The following is a 13211-nucleotide window of genomic DNA, read 5'->3' on the forward strand; positions in this document are numbered from 1 at the left end:
CCCTGGAGGGCCGCTGCCTGTCTGAGGAGACAACACTGACTTTGATGGACCAAGGGTCTGATTCAGTATAAGGCAGCTTTGTGTGTTCATGTGTGTTCAATAAAATGGAGGGAAAGGAGAACTCTGCATGCTTCCTTAGTTTCTTGGAGGAAGGATGGAATTTTAAAAAGGTGATGGATAGATATGGGTAATATATGAAGACCATCAATCCAGTTTGACAAACCTTAGTTTTCATGGTCCGTGGCAGAGATCTTGCAGCCTGAAATCCCCCAATTTCATGTGCCAGGGATGGAACCTAGTACCCTTCAACAAATGACCACATGAAGCTACCTTATATTGCATCAGACCCTTGGTCCATCACAGTCAGTACTGTCTACTCAGACTGGCAGTGGCTCTCCAGGGTCTCAGGTGAGGGTATTTCACACCACGGATTGCCTGTTTCTTTTAACGGGAGATGCCAGGGATTGGACCTGGGACTTTCTGCATGCCAAGCAGAGGCTCTCCCACCGAGCCACGACCCCATAACCTCTGCATAAAGAACACACACTATGCAATTGAGCCATAGCCTTCTTTGTTCAATGAGTCTTCTGGCATCAGTATAGCTGACTCTCTGTGGCTGAGTTCTATGCTACTCCATTGTAACCAGAGAAGTGTGTTTGGACATCAACCTTTGTGGCTGTAGGGCAACATATTTCAAAATGAAAGGCGAATCCTACCCTTAAGTGCTGTCCTTAATCCAGATTTAAGAGGACCCAAGAAGAAGAAGATAAATAAGAAAATCACACACTAAAACAGCCTTTATGTATCATTTGCCTACCTATGGCATCGAGTACATATGACCTTTATTTATTCAAGCATAAATGCGTGAGCTCATTGAGACTGCATAAAATTCAAAGCCACCTGTGGTCACCATGGAAACCAGTCTGTTTGCTGAATATTTTCTCCTTTCTTTTTTCCTCAATGCATATTAGAGGCTATTGGGCAACCAGAGGAATACCTGAACTAAGCGTGGCTGATAAATTGAACCAGTTAGCATCACACTTGCCATTTTAAGCGTCACAGAGATGTCTTTCCATTTCCCGATGGAAATCGTTTTGATGAGGCATCGATGACAATGCATGCTTAGCGTCAGATTTTACACCCTATTTTAATTTGGCAAGGACCTCTGTCACAAAATTGTATTCATCTCTCCCCCCCCCTTCTTGCACATCTACATAAATCTGAGTCCCTGGGTTCTATCTCTTTGTCACACTCAACTGTGACTAAGGGCCAAGCTAGTCAAGATGCTCAGAGAACCATGACTGGATAGTCCCTGAATTTTTGAAACATAAATTGCAGCCCTGCATGGTCTCTATTCAGGGTTGTTCAAGGAAGGGAGAAAGGGCTTAATCCTTTCCTCCTGACAACAGTTTCATCTATCTAAGTTGCTACATTAAATGTATGGTTGTTAATGCTGAAATAAAAAAAGAGCAAAAGTCATCTGTACATCTTCCTCTCTCTCTCTTTTCTTTTCCAGGTTGTTTCCTGCATCATTTATTTATTTTGCAATATTTCCAAAAAACCCAATTGAACACATGAAGCTGCCTTCTACTGAATGAGACCTTTCTTAGTTCATCAAAGCCTGTGTTGTCTACTCAGATGGGCAGCGGCACTCCAGGGTCTCAGGCAGGGGTCTTTCACATCACCTACTTGCCTAGTCCCTTTAACTGAAGATGCTGGGGATTGAACCTGGGACCTTCTGCATGCCAAGCAGATGCTCTACCACTGAGCCATGGCCCTGTTAATGATGGAAAGATTGAAGGAAATTATAACACTGTTTTTATATCAAGTTAACTCCTGATGTGTCTAGCTCCATTTTGACTACTGTGCTTGGTCGTAGCTTCCCACCAATGCTACCTGAGATCTTTTAACTAGTGATACCAGGGGTTGAACCCAAGAACTTCTGCATGCAAATCACTCGACCATGGTGCCCAGCCTTTCAGACTAAGTTCCTAGCTGTCATGGAGCATCTTGAAAATGTTATCAAAATAGATTCCTCTATAGTCTCAGAAGTAGTACCAAAGTCAGACTCCAGACCTGGGCTGGTATGGGTGGTGTAGTTTACAGTCTGGCATTTTAAATACTCATGACTGATGGGAGCACTTTCTTTCCAAGTCTGAACCTTCATCCTCTTTTCTTCCACATTATTCATAGGCTTACTGGAGACCAGACTCTCGATTTTGCCAATTTTAAGGGGGGAAATCCTCCTGGTTTATTTTTAAAGTAACGTGACACAAACACAGCAACATTTTACTCATTACAGACTGCTGCCAAGAAGCTTTGTTTTGATGGACCACCCAAAGAGCAAAGGCAAAATGGGGCTGGAAAAAAATGGGTGGGTGGAGAACTCTGAAACCTGCTAAGTGGCAGTTTTAAAATCTCTGTGGGGAAATAGACCCAAACAGGTCAGATTCAATTCTTCATTTCGAAGACTTAAGCCTGTTCACATACTGGTTTCAGCTCAGCTCTACACACCCTTTGGCATATTTAAGGTTGTTGAACAGTGGCCTCTTAAATATATATATCAGAGTGTCTTTGTTTTGCTGGCAAAGTGATCACACCCCTTTTGGTACACACTGGAAGTGACGTCACTGCATGGCCTAGGGTCACCAACCTCCAGGTAGTAGCAGGAGATCTCCTGCTATTACACCTCATCTCCAGCTGATGGAGGTCAGTTCACTTGGAGAAAATGGCTGTTTTGGCAATAGGACTCTATGGCATTGAAGCCCTTCCTCTCCCCAAACCCCACCTTCCTCAGACTCAGCCCCCAAAATATCCAGATTTTTCCCAACTCAGATCTGGCAACCGTAGCATCACTGGCTGGCTTAGGCCTCTCTTTGCTCCTGGTAAGTCCCCCCACTCCCACCCCGAGGGGGTACTATGTAATGTTCAGGACTCCATCCCTTGTTTTGTATTAGTTCCAGCATACTAGCATCCGGAGTATCTCCAATCGAGTTTTTATTCATGTCTCTGGATAACAGGGTTGCCAGGTCCCTCTTTGCCACCAGCGGGAGGTTTTTTGGGTGGAGCCTGAGGAGGGTGGGGTTTGGGGAGGGGAGGGACTTCAGTGCCATAGAGTCCAATTGCCAAAGCAGCCATTTCTCCAGATGAACTGATCTTTATTGGCTGGAGTACTGGTTGTAATAACAGGAGGTCTCCAGCTAGGACCTTGAGGTTGCCCACCCTACTGGATAAACTGGCTAGAGGAACTGCTATGAAGGACTCTGGTAGGCCTTGTGTTCCTTCATTTCTCCTGAATAAAGTTATGGTATGTTTATTAAAAGACCAGCAGAGCCTTCCTGGATAACTGCAGCATCTTACACATGACACACGAGCAAAAAACTTCTTGCATCCTTGAGTAATAAGGTGCCAGCTCTGGGTTGGGAAATACCTGGAGATTTTTGGGGGGGGGTGGAGCTTGAGGGGTGGATTTGGAGAGGGGACAGACTTCAATGCCATAGAGTCCAATTGCCAAACCAGCCCTGTCTTCCAGGGGGACTGATCTCTGCCGCCAGGAGATCAGTTGCAATAGCGGGAGATCTCCAGCCACCACCTGGAGGTTGGCAACCTTATGGAATAGATTTGTCTTGGAAACAAGAAATTATCCTTGCCCGCTTTAGTGCTGTAGACCTTTCCTTGTTGTTGGCGCCTGGCCAACCTAGCTTCTGGCTAGATGACTGGCAGTTACTACCCTGACATTGTAACGACAGAGAAATCCGTCAGCCTATGATAGAACCTGGGCTGGCTTTCAGAAAATAATCTACCCTGTGCATTTTTAAATGCCCACCCTCGGCACTGCTTACCGGGGACACGTGCTGCTCAATGGTACGTCATGCGCGCACACCTTAACCCAACATCATGTTCTTTTTTTATCCATCAAAGCACTCCTGGCTTGCTTGCTGATTTGGGGCTATATTCTTCCTGCAGCTGCTTCGGGCTTGTAATGGCTTCAAGCTTTCGTTCCAATGGCATTTGCTGTGTGCCAGAGAATTTTGGCCACGGCTGCGATCTCAATCATTATGCCCATTGAGGAAACCATTGTTAATGAGAGCGACGAGGAAGTATACAAGCTGTTTCAGTTACAGCCTGCTGAAAACACCAGATTGGAGTACTGTTTTCACAAGAGGCGGGGAGGAATGCCTCCGCTACCATAAGCATCACTAAAGAGGCAACCCTTGGATACCATATTGGAATTATAGAATCGTAGGGGTGCCAGCTTCAGGTCAGGAAATGCCTGGAGATTTTGGGGTGGCGCCTAGGGTTGCCAACCTCCAGGTACTAGCTGGAGATCTCCTGCTATTACAACTGATCTCCAGCCAATTGAGATCAGTTCACCTGAACAAAATGGCTGCTTTGGCAATTGGACTCTTAAGCATTGAGTCCAATTGCCATTGAGTCCTCCCCAAACCCCGCCCTCCTCAGGGTCTGCCCCCAAAACCTCCCATTGGTGGCAAAGAGGGACCTGGAAACCCTAGTGGAGCCTGAGGAGGGCGAAGTTTAGGGAGGGGCTTCAATGGGGCATAATGCCATAGAGTCCAACTTCCAAAGTGGCCATTTTCTCCAGGGGAACTGGGGTTGCCAACCTAAAGCTTGTATCCCGTACGGGAACGTTATATTGTAAACGTGTCTTGCGCAACTATATGAACTGAATATCCATATGTTGGAATCTTTATTGAAGAATTGAACGAAAAGGATATGGTTGCTCTTTGTACCCTATGAAGGGATTGAATATTCTGTGCTAAGTAGAAATCAACTGGAGCTATGTGAGCTGAGATTGAATAATAGCAAACTTGAAACAGATGATTAAACGGGACTGATGAAGATCTGAAAGAACTGAAACGATCGTATCCCTGTTTATCTTTCTGCATCTGAAGACTTCTACTTTGGAGTGATTGTGGCTGTATATTCTGTACATTGATTGTGCTTATGCTGTTTGATTGGCTTGTTGCTAATTGTTTACTTGAATACACTTGTTGTTATACACAATTGGTATGCTATTGTCTGTACTATTTTACTAACCTTGTGTATAGGTATAGTGGTGTTAATTTGGGTTGCTTAACCTCCAGGTACTAGCTGGAGATCTCCTGCTATTACAAGTCATCCCCAGCCGATAGAGATCAGTTCACCTGGAAAAAATGGCCACTTTGGCAATTGGACTCTATGGCATTGAAGTCCCTCCCCTCTCCAAACCCCACCCTCCTCAGGCTTCACCCCAAAACCTCCCACCGATGGTGAAGAGGGACCTGGCCACCCTAAGGGGTACTGTTCTCTGTCACCTGAAGATCAGTTTTTTATAGTCTTCTTCTTCTTGATGTTTCCAAGATATTTTGTTTTCCTTGTCTTAAAATTCCTCGTAATTCATTGATCCGGTGACCCAAATTGTTAAAAGTTTTCTGACAGAGCCCTTTTTACTCAGTCTTTATTATTCATCCTTGTAGACTTCTTAACAAATGTCCCTAGTCTAGGTTTCCCCCCAAACGTTAAACATCCCTAACTCTTTTTTAACCTTTTCTCTACTATTGTTATTCTTGCAACGTTATTTTCTAGAAATATGACTCTATCAGCCATGAGTTCTTGTGACAAGATGGGGAATAAATCAAAATTAAATAAGCCTGAAAATCTAAATCAGTAAGGTCCAAATCCAGAACACAAAGATGGCTGCTGGGCAAAGAGCTCATAAAAGGAGAGAAATGCAAAGAAAATGGCCCCGAAGTAAATTTACAGGGGCTAGCCAAGCAGGTGAAATAGAAGCGTTAGTGAAAGCTAAGATGTCTGTGAGAGGGGGAGAAAAAAAAAGCTGACTTAAATATATCACAGTTTCCTTTCCAGTAGTTCATTGGTTTTTCCCATAATAACCTCTTGTGTTTATTTTGGCACGAATGGGGAAAATGTCAGAGAGAGAGTGAGAGAGAAAGGCAGGCTGCTGTTGAGGCTTCCTGTTGTATAGTGTTGAGTTATTCCAAGACCTCGGCCACTATTTTCCAACAGATTAACGTTCACATGCTTGAGTGAGTCCATCCAATTCACATAAATCTGCATAGAGATTTTTTTTATTAAGTTATAACTTTTTTATTGTGTAGGCCACCTACAAAATGAATAGGGGTTGCGCACATATATTTATTTGTATCTCACCTTTCTCCCCGATGGGGACCCAAAGAAGCTTATGTCATTCTCCTCTCCCCCATTTTATCCTCACAACAACCCTGCGAGGTAGGTTAGGCTGAGAGTGTGTGATTGGTCCAAGGTGACCGAACAAGCTTTCATGGCTATTAGTTAAAATGGATACTAGTCATGCTGCATGCCTATTCTCTCCAGGGTCAGAGGAGCATGCCTATTATCTTAGGTGCTGTGGAACACAGGCAGGACGGTGCTGCTGCAGTCGCCTTGTTTGTGGGCTTCCTAGAGGCACCTGGTTGGCCACAGTGTGAACAGACTGCTGGACTTGATGGGCCTGGGTCTGATCCAGCAGGGCCTCCCTTATGTTCTTATGTTCTAAGCTTCCATGGTAAAGTGGGGACCTGGGTCTCAGTGTGTGTGTGTGTGTGTGTGTGTGTGTGTGTGTGTGTGTGTTAAGTGCCGTCAAGTCACTTCCGACGCATGGCAACTCTATGAATGAATGACCTCCAAATCGTCCTATCGTTAACAGCCTTGCTCAGGTCTAGCAAACTGAAGGTCGTGGCTTCCTTGATCGAGACAATTTAAATCATGTAGAATTAAATAATCATTTTTGAAGGGGGGAAATACACCAGGCAGGGTTGAACCGATTCTCATATCACCTACTGCCTGATCCTTTTCTCAAGTGAAGACCAGAGGCCAGGGATTGAATCTTGGGACTTCTGCATGCCAAGCAGAGGCTCTAGCACCGTGCCATGCCACCTCCCCAAACCTCTTTTATGGCTATTTTTCCCTAAAGCTCTCACATTTTTACTTTATGGTTTAACATTAGTGTTTTAATTTACCAGCTCTGCACATTGGGGTATTAAATATTATTCATTATAATTTAATATTAGGAATAACATGGCTGCTTTAACATTAATTGGGTCATTAAAGATCTAAACAGCCTTTGGTGTCCTGGTTTTCAACAGCTGTTGGCGGTTGACAAAGTGATAATCTCACTTTCAACAAACATTCTGAAGACATGAAACGCGCACACACCCCGATCACATAGTTAATAAGCTGCCTGTTCCTCCACTAATATGGGAAGCATGGTGCCAGGTCCCCTTAAGCATTAACCTAGTATTTCTGGGGTTTTTTTTTTAAGTATGTCAATGTACAGAATGAAAAAAGACACTATAATTTGTTCTGATGACCATGCAACAGTGTTATTTCTGTAAAATGTATTGGTTGTTGCATCTCGTTTTTAGCCAACTTCTAATATGCCAAATAAGTCATGGGCTTTCTCTTGCTTCCTACTCATTTATGAAAATTGGAGCTGGCTGATTCTAAATCCAAAATGATGTTTTGTTGCACAGTGGATGCAGAATATAGATTCTAGCAATATACACCCAGGACCATCCTTAAAGGTAGTGGAAATGCTGTCAAGTTGCAGCCGATGTATGGTAAAACTCCTGTAGGGTTTTTTGAGGTGAGAGGCGTTCAGAGGTGGTTGGCCATTGATTGCTTGGCGTAGTGGTTAAGAGTAATGGTTTGAAACGGTGGACTCTGATCTGGAGAACTGTGTTTGATTCCTCACACCTCCACATGAGTGGTGGAGGTTAATCTGTTGAACTGGATTTGTTTCCCCACTCCTACACATGAAGCCATCTGGATGACCTTGGGCTAGTCACACTCTCTCAGCCCCACCTACTTCACAAGGTGTCTGATGTGGGGAGTGGAAGGGAAGGTGATTCTAAGCTGGTTTGATTCTTCTTTAAGTGGTAGAGAAAGTCAGCATATAAAAGCCAACTCTTCTTCTTCTTCTTCCTCTTCCTCTTCCTCTTCTTCCTCTTCCTCTTCTTTTGTGAAGCAATCATGGAGTTCCTTGGTGGTTTCCCACCCAAGTACTAACCAGGGCCGACCCTGCTTGGCTTTCAAGATCTAATGAGATCGGGCTAACCTCAGCCATCCTGGTTGGGGCAAAAAGATATTATTACATCTTTTTGTTCCTGGCCAGGGAGCAGTCTTGTATCCTAACCAGCACCAGAAGGAGCCCCTAAGCCAAACGTTCTATATTAAAATGGAAACTTTTCAACTCAACTTGTCTGCAAGGAATCTGTGACTATTTGCTATGAAACTGGAGTGTTCTAAACTAGAAGTAAACCCTGTTAGGCTTCACTGTCACCCAGCATGAACAAGAAACACAGTCTGGAACACACCCAGTGCTCCTCGTGTTTAATATTGCATCAGTGTTGATGGATGTTCATCCACCCTTAAAGATTTTCTCATTGAAGAAAGCCTCTTTGTACAAACTCTCCTTCTGCTTTTGCACAATCTTCCCACCGTCCCTGAAGGGGAGAGAATTGCGCATGAAATACTGGCATGTACACCAAGATTCCTGTTAGGGTTGCCAGGATCCTGAGGAGGGCAGAGTTTGGGGAGGGGAGGGACTTCAATGCCATAGAGTCCAATTGCCAAAGCGGCCATTTTCTCCAGGTGAACTGAGATCAGTTGTAATAACAGGAGATCTCCAGCTAGTACCTGGAGGTTGGCAACCCTAATTCCTGTCCAGTGATTGTGTGCTACAGAAGGAGCTCAACTTTGGACAGATTGTCTTTAGAAGAAATCATGAAATAAATAGGGTTGCCCAAACATCCCTGAAGGTCAAAGGTGAATGGTCAGTTGGAGGTTACCTTGTTTGTCCACTAACATGAGGTGATAAGAACCTCAGGTTAGAGGTTAGAGACCCTCAGCCTCATTGGATTCCTAGGCAACTTACCCCCCTCTCTTCTGCATCTCTGAGTACACTATGAGCTTGGCCAGACATATACCAACTTTTTGATATGGTAGTCCTTGGGAACTGGTGATCTGGGGAGGGGCCATGGCTCAGTGGTAGAACATCTGCTTGGCATACAGAAGGTCCCAGGTTCAGTCCCTTGCATCTCCAGTTAAAAGGACTAGGCAAGTAGGTGATGTGAAAGACCTCTACCTGAGACCCTGGAGAGCCGCTGCCGGTCTGAGTAGACAATACTGACTTTGATGGACCAAGGGTCTGATTCAGTAGAAGGCAGCTTCATGTGTTTGAGGCACCCGGAGGAAAAACTGAGGTGCTATGGCTCAATGGTAGAGCATCTGCTTGGATGCAGAAGGTCCCAGGTTCAATCCTTGGCATCTCCAGTTAAAGGGACTAGACAAGTAGGTGATGTGAGAGACCTCTACCTGAGACCCTGGAAAGCTGCTGCCGATCTGAGTAGACAAAACTGACTTTGAAGGACCAAGGGTCAGAGTCAGTATAAGGCAGCTTCATGTGTTCTTGGGCATTCAACAGCCTGGAGTCTATATTTGATGAGGTATCTGAAGCCCCTTTCCAGATTAAAAATCAAAATGCTTTGTATCCTGAACCGTACCAGATCTCAGTGAGAATACGATGACAAGTCAAACACTGACTTCAGTAGCAAAGGCAGAACTTGTAGAACATAAAAAGGTGAGACACGTTCTAAAAATACACTGCCCGTGGAAATGAGTTGTATTTTCTTCCTTAATTTATTACACTTTGAGAATCTTTTAACCTCAGCCCTAAAGCAGATTGGCTGAGTCCAGTTTTCGACAAAAAGTTTCACAAGACAATAAAGGTTATGTGGTCAACCTTCCGTCACGGGTTCAATAGCTATTAATTTAAACGGATGTGACCTTTACATGACAAAGTTCCAAAGGTGTTCAGGGAGGGATTTTTTTGAATACTTATAAATAGGCCTGGTGCCAGGTCAACCCAACCCTGTTGCTTTTTGACTTCCTAAAGAAAATAGTTCCAGCGAGCTAAAACACAATAGTTATGAAGAGCTGAGAGATAGGAAATATCTTGAGTTCCTGATGTATTATGACTGGCTCTCGGAAGAAGGAAGCCATGTGAGATCCAAAAGGGTGCTAAACTTTTCAGAGCGAATGTATACAACAACATCCTTGTACAAGCAGCTGTGCGCTTTCTTCTCTCTCTTTTTTTTTTTAAAAATAACCAATTGAAAATTGCGTTCAGCCCCGGTAGCCTTCACACAAGGGATTTAAGAAACTAAACTAAAAAAAAAAGAGGGGGGGAGGGGGAAATGTGGAACCAATTTTCAAGGCTGAGCAATTCAAAGTCAATTAAACGATTCTGTCATCGACATGAGAAAGGAGGAAAAAGTAACAGTTTATGCAACAAATTAGGTAATTGTGGACCTATGGACAAATGAGATTTCTTCTGCAACAACTGAGTAAACGTTATGGTTACACTTGGAAAGTTATACGGAAATAGCCACTTAGGGGAACAACGCTCTCTCTAGTATTATTGAAAAGGAGCACTGAAGAATAACTTCAGAAACAGTGAAATAATTCGGATTCCTTTAAATATTTAACAGCTATTACTCAACAATACTTAAAGCTCTGTCCTTGGCCTATAAACATAAATAATTGCCTTATACCACAGTGGTGTAATGACTACAACCTTGGGCTAAAACCTGGGAGATCCTGCTTCAAATCCTGAGTCAGCCATGATGCTGTTACTTTCTTTGCTTCCCTCTCTCTCCAGTGCCTAATGTACCTCGCAGGGTTGTTGTGAGCATAAAGTCACGGAAGAGGTAACAGTATATGCTCCCTTCACTCTCCAGAGGAAGGATGGGACAACAAGGTGATAAACAGTAGTCATGAGCTCATTCATCTCAACTAGGCCAAAGCATGGAAGAGAAGAAATCATGGATATGTTTGACTGAGGCATAAAGGTTTAGAGGAGGCCCAGTCTGGGTGAACATGCCATTGCCACAATATATCCTCACTCAACCTTGAAGCTCACTTGGTAGGGTTGCCAGGTCCCTCTTCACCACCAGCGGGAGGTTTTTGGGGTGGACCCTGAGGAGGGCGGGGTTTGTAGAGAGGAAGGACTGCAATGCCATAGAGTCCAATTGCCAAAGCGGCCATTTTCTCCAGGTGAACTGATCTCTATCGTCCAGAGATCCGTGGTAATAGCAGGAGATCTCCAGCTATTACCTGGAGGTTGCAACTAACAATAACAGCACGAGGCTCACTCTATATATCACGTTAAATTTACTGACTGAATTAACCACAATAAATTATAACAGAAATTATAATCTAATTACAGAAATATTTATAAACAAATTCCAAACAGGGTAGTATCACCCAAGTCCAAGGTGGTAAGTCCGAAGAATAGTGGGTACTTTACCTCACTATAATAAGTCCAAATGAAAAGGGGGTAGGATCGCCCCACTATTGTGAGTCCAAAAAAATGGGTTGCTTCAGCCCAAACGGAAGATCAAAATAAAGTTGCGTGGCACTGGCGAAAACGCCAACTCAGCCAGGGAGACGAAAGGAGTGGTAAGTCCAAGGAAAAAACGGGTTGCTTCACCCCAAACAACCCTATCACTTGGTGGTCTTTAACTTTCCTTCCTCTAGAAAACTACACTTCATCGGTGTCTGTGGTTGCCAACCTCCAGGTACTAGCTGGAGATCTCCTGCTATTACAACTGTTCACACAGTGGGCAACCAGGTGCCTTGAGGAAGCCCACAAACAAGACGACTGCAGCAGCATTGTCCTGCCTGGGTTCCACACCACCTAATATAATAGGCCTGCTCCTCTGATCCTGGAGAGAATAGGCATGAACATAAGAAGAGCCGTGCTGGATCAGACCAAGGCTCATCAAGTCCAGCAGTCTGTTCACACAGTGGCCAACCAGGGGCCACTAGGAAGCCCACAAACAAGATGATTGCAGCAGCATTGTCCTGCCTGTGTTCCAAAGCCCCTAATATAATAGGCATGCTTCTATGATCCTGGAGATAATAGGGATGCATCATGACTAGCATTGTTTTTGACTAATAGCCATGAATACCCCTCTCCTCCATGAACGTGTCCACTCCCCTCTTCAAGCCTTCCAAGCTGGATCCAGACAGAGCATGCAGATTACTCCCATTCTGCAGATGCTCCATTGGCAATGGCTGACCATCTGTTACTGGGCTCAGTTTAAGGTATTGGCTATCACATGCAAAGTACTTCATGGCCTTGGCTCCCCTTATCTGCGGGACCGCCTCTCTCCCTGTGCTCTGCCACAACAACTTTGCTCAAGTCAGCAGGGGCTTCTGCAGGTGCCAACCTGAAAATGGGCAAAATTGACTACTGCCCTCGTGTATGCTTTCTCTGTTATGACTCCTGCCTTGTGGAATGGCCTTCCCGAGGAGGTCAGGAAAGCTCCCACTCTCCTGGCTTCCAGCAAACTAGGCAAAACTGAACTATTTAAGAGGCTTTTTTTTCTGAGCAGGTTACAGGGTTGCGCTGTACAAAATAGTTTCACAAACGTGCATGGATAAATAAATGGTCTCTAGCATAGTTAAATAGTGGGACTCCTTGCCCCAGGATGTGGTGATGGCTGCCAACTTGGAAGGCTTTAAGAGGGGAGTGGAGTGGACATGTTCATGGAGGAGTAGGCTATTCATGGCTACTAGTAAAAATGGCTACTAGTCATGATGCATACCTATTCTCTCCAGGGTCAGAGGAGCATTCTGAATATATTAGGTGCTGTGGAACACAGGCAGGATGGTGCTGCTGCAGTTGTCTTGTTTGTGGGCTTCCTAGAGGCACCTGGTTGGCCACTGTATGAACAGACTGCTGGACTTGATGGACCTTGGTCTGATCCAGCATGACCCTTCTTATGTTCTTATGACTGTGGTTTCTATACTGCTGTGTATAGCTCATCCAGGCCCTGACCTGGATGGCCCAGGCTAGCCTGATCTCGTCAGATCTCAGAAGCTAAGCAGGGTCAGCCCTGGTTAGTATTTGGATGGGAGACCACCAAGGAATACCAGGGTTGCTGTGCAGGAGAAGGCACTGGCAAACCACCTCTGTTAGTCTCTTGCCATGAAAACCCCAAAAAGGGGTCGCCATAAGTCGGCTGTGGCTTGATGGCACTTTACACACACACACAGCTCATTGTAAGCAGCATCCTATTTATGTAATTTCTGTACCGCTTAAAGTGTCGTGTGAATACTTATGCTATGCTTTCTAGTAGTTCTAGACTTCTAAAATCTTAATGCAT

Source organism: Euleptes europaea, chromosome 17 (genome assembly GCF_029931775.1).
Source record: "Euleptes europaea isolate rEulEur1 chromosome 17, rEulEur1.hap1, whole genome shotgun sequence".
NCBI lineage: Eukaryota > Metazoa > Chordata > Lepidosauria > Squamata > Sphaerodactylidae > Euleptes > Euleptes europaea.